Source organism: Coffea eugenioides, unplaced genomic scaffold (genome assembly GCF_003713205.1).
Source record: "Coffea eugenioides isolate CCC68of unplaced genomic scaffold, Ceug_1.0 ScVebR1_1736;HRSCAF=2642, whole genome shotgun sequence".
NCBI lineage: Eukaryota > Viridiplantae > Streptophyta > Magnoliopsida > Gentianales > Rubiaceae > Coffea > Coffea eugenioides.
Window position 1 is genome coordinate 65,689 of NW_020862159.1, and position 3,665 is coordinate 69,353.

Below are 3,665 nucleotides of genomic sequence, written 5' to 3' on the forward strand. Positions count from 1 at the left end.
CTGCACCACTTGCCAAATTAGGCAATATAGATTCTGGCCAATATCCAATTACCGTATTGATTTCATACACAAGAAACCACTCTCCCGTGGTATTCCCCTGCATAGTATCAATTGAATTTCGATCAATTGTAATAAGAATAAAATTTACAAGCCCTTCCAAATTAAATACATATGAGGAGGGTACATACACATCATGCATTGTTTTAAGAGAAATGATTAACTGACTAAAGTATAAATGGATAAAATGAAAGCGTGGCTCCACTCCTTGCTTCCTTATACCCTTGTTTGGTTTTTCATATGGAGTTGCATTTTCATGATCTTTAATTTTTATGGAAACTAGCAATTTATTAGTTCAACCATCTATATATTTTACTTATTACTTCAACTATCTATAAAGTGGTTGGGCTTGGACGCATTAAGGTCATTTTATCACACAACAAAACTAGAGTGTAAGTGTGCACGCGTGCACGCGTGCACGCGTGTCAATGGTACCCAAAACATTATTTTTCAGCTATTGCCAAGTGCTTTTTTCAATTTGAGACCCAAATTATATTAGCTGAGTTCAGTTATCATCTAGAACAGAAAAATGAAGATAAACCAAGATACCAAGATGCATATTGATGACTTCATACAGAAAATTTATAAAGTAAATTGAATTAGCCAAATCGGGAAAGAGGGGCATGGAAGCTTACCAAAGCCAGCTCTATCAATAAGTCGTATTGTTGTCCTTCGGATTGACAAATAGCTCGAAATCCATAATCTAGAGGTATATCACTGCTGAATGATACAAATCCAGGGCAACTGTGGTGAAAACAACCCGTTGATCTGTAGTTGTATGCATGTTAATGAATTAGCATGTGAGAGATAATATGCTATTTAAGTAACTGATGATATTTGATAAGGAAATTATAACTTGAAGTAAATAAATATTAGGGTAAATTACATGTAGCCTCCCAGTGGTTTCATTTGTTATCACATGACCCCCGAATGTTTCAAAATCTCCACTTTACCCCCCTATGATTTTATTTATTTATTGACAAACCCCATACACGGGGGAGGAATGCCAACCCTAAGTTTATTAATTTAAACCGGAATCAATGAATTGAGAGGGACATAAACCTTACTGTACGCGATAAAATTTCAAGTCTGCAAACAAAAACAAGAAATATACACGACAAATATGTGATATATAACTTTAAGAAAAATATGGGGTACAATCTCTGGAAGTTTCTCGAACTTATGGAGAGTTTCCTTCGATTCTTTTCCTCGAACGCCAATCCAAGGGCTTCGCAGCTTGTTCTTGGATCCACCACCGATTCCTTCAAATCTTGATATAGAAGATTTGAAGAACTTTAGAAGATATTTGAAGACTCAAGTCTTGATATCTGGGAGACTTGGAGAGCTTGAAGAGCCGAACCTTTGTAGCTTGGAGCTTCAATGCTTTGAGCGTATATGATGCTCTTTGAAGTCCCTCTGTGTATTTGTTTTTTTTTTGTGTGTCCTTAATTTGGTTGAAAGGCCTCTATTTATAGTTGTAGCAAGAGGTAGAGGTTGAGAACCTGTGTACCACTTTACTTGTCTTGCAAGACGTGCAGTCATATTAGGACTGTTGTAAGGACTCGTAAAAACTATATTATTTTATGCCTAATTTATGGCTTAATAAATTATTTAATTGGATTTTCGCTTCGAGGAATATTTTCTAGTCTTATTAGACCTAAATACATGGTAATATAACTTCGTTATATTTTTAAAATGATTCGTTTCAAAAATTAATTTCCTGGAGTACGTCTAGTAAAAATAGTGAATAGTACTTGGAGATTTTATCCGCGTAGTAACACAATAAGCTTGGAATATTGGAGACTTGTACTATGGTCCTAAAATAGGTAACCTTATGAATAAATACTCAAGTGATAGTTAGTAGTACAATCGTTATAAGAATTTCTCGGAAGTTTCACGTATATCGTTAAAATTGACGGTACGCGTTTTCACACGTGCGACTTTATTTGAGGGACTTTAGACCCTTATTTCGGGACAATTAAGAGTGAATAATATTTACATGAATATATGTGTAATGGAGGTTCAGTGCACTAGTGAACCAAACGCGCGAGAAAATCGAACCTAAAACGTGCCAAACGAGCCCTAATAAGAGTTGACTTTGGAGTGATTGTGCACCACCCATTTAATCTTCTCTTGGAAGCTAATTTTGATCAAACTTCACTCCACCTTCTCTCACCTAGCAGCCGGCCAACACCCCCCTCTCACTCACTCTCTTGCTTCACAAATTCCTTCATCAAATCAACCCAAAACCTCAACCAATCTTCACCAAACTTGAAGATCATCTAGCATACTACTTGGAGGTTGGATTTAGCTAACAAAAAGGGCTGCATTTTCACGGTTTCTTGGAGCTTCAAGAGGGCCGAAAATTCTGACCTTGCAAACCAAAGGAGTAGGTAATGATCAACCCATGGATTCTTATCTTTTGGAGATTATATGGCAAGATTAAGCTCATGCATGCACTTAGTTACTTGATTATGGTGTAAAAATGTGATTGTGGGCTCTTGGAATTCCCACACTTGGGTTGTTGTTGCTGATGTGATAATTAATGGTGATTATATTGTTGGTTTAGTGATTATAATGATGCATTAGTGGTGGGTAATTAGTAGAAACTTCATTGGGTGTAAGAAGCAAAAACTTCCGATTCTACCCCTGTTTTATTCGGCCATTTTAAGGCCAGTTTTTAATGAACTAATGGCTTGAACTGGATGCTTATATGATGTATTAGAGGTGTGGAAAATTTCATTGAAAAATAACGAGGTTTGTATGGGCAAATGAATTTTTTTTTAGAAACCAGCAAATCTGGAAACTGATTCGCGTATGACTCCGACCAGCAGTAGTATTTTGGCTATAACTCTGTCCTCGGATGTCAAAATCATGTGCCGTCGGTGGCGTTTGAAACTAGACATTCCTATCTTTAATTTGGTATAAAATGCACGTTCTGAGTCTTTGTGAGCAAGCCGAACCAAATGTTTTAAGTTCGCTGTCCTGTTGCTCTGTTCGTCTGGAATGAAGTGGTCAGGCAGCAACTTGATGCCCGAATTTGAACCAGTTGGGTGCCGAATTTGGAAATGATTTCTTCTGTGATATTTTAGTCCTATGAATGTATTTTCTATCACCATAAACCATGCCTCATTCCGAGTTAAATTGATTGAGTTGTGACTAAAACAAGAGGACTGCCCTGTTTTGGAAAAACGTAGTATTTGGACTGATTTGGGGCAAAACTTGGGAATGATTTTATTAATTGAAGTTCTTGATGCTCATCACTTACCAAAGGTATCATGGATGTGTCTTAGACCTTTGTTTCACAAATGAACCATGTTCGGATAGTTTTCTTGGTTAAACGATTTGAAATTGTGAAATGAAAGTCACAAGGCAGATTGCCTTAGAATTTTTCCTGAACTTTGGTTGACTAATTAGCTATCTTACCGAAAGTATTTTTCCCTGAAATTTGATAGAGTGGTACCTCTCATATGGGAGTAGAATACTACCAATTTTGGTACCAATTCAAGTTCATTTCGATACCGAATTAAATTGCTAGTGTTGGAGGTTCAAAACTGGAAATTCTTCTTCAGTCTTGAATCTTCCTCAACTTTGAGCTACCGTATCTC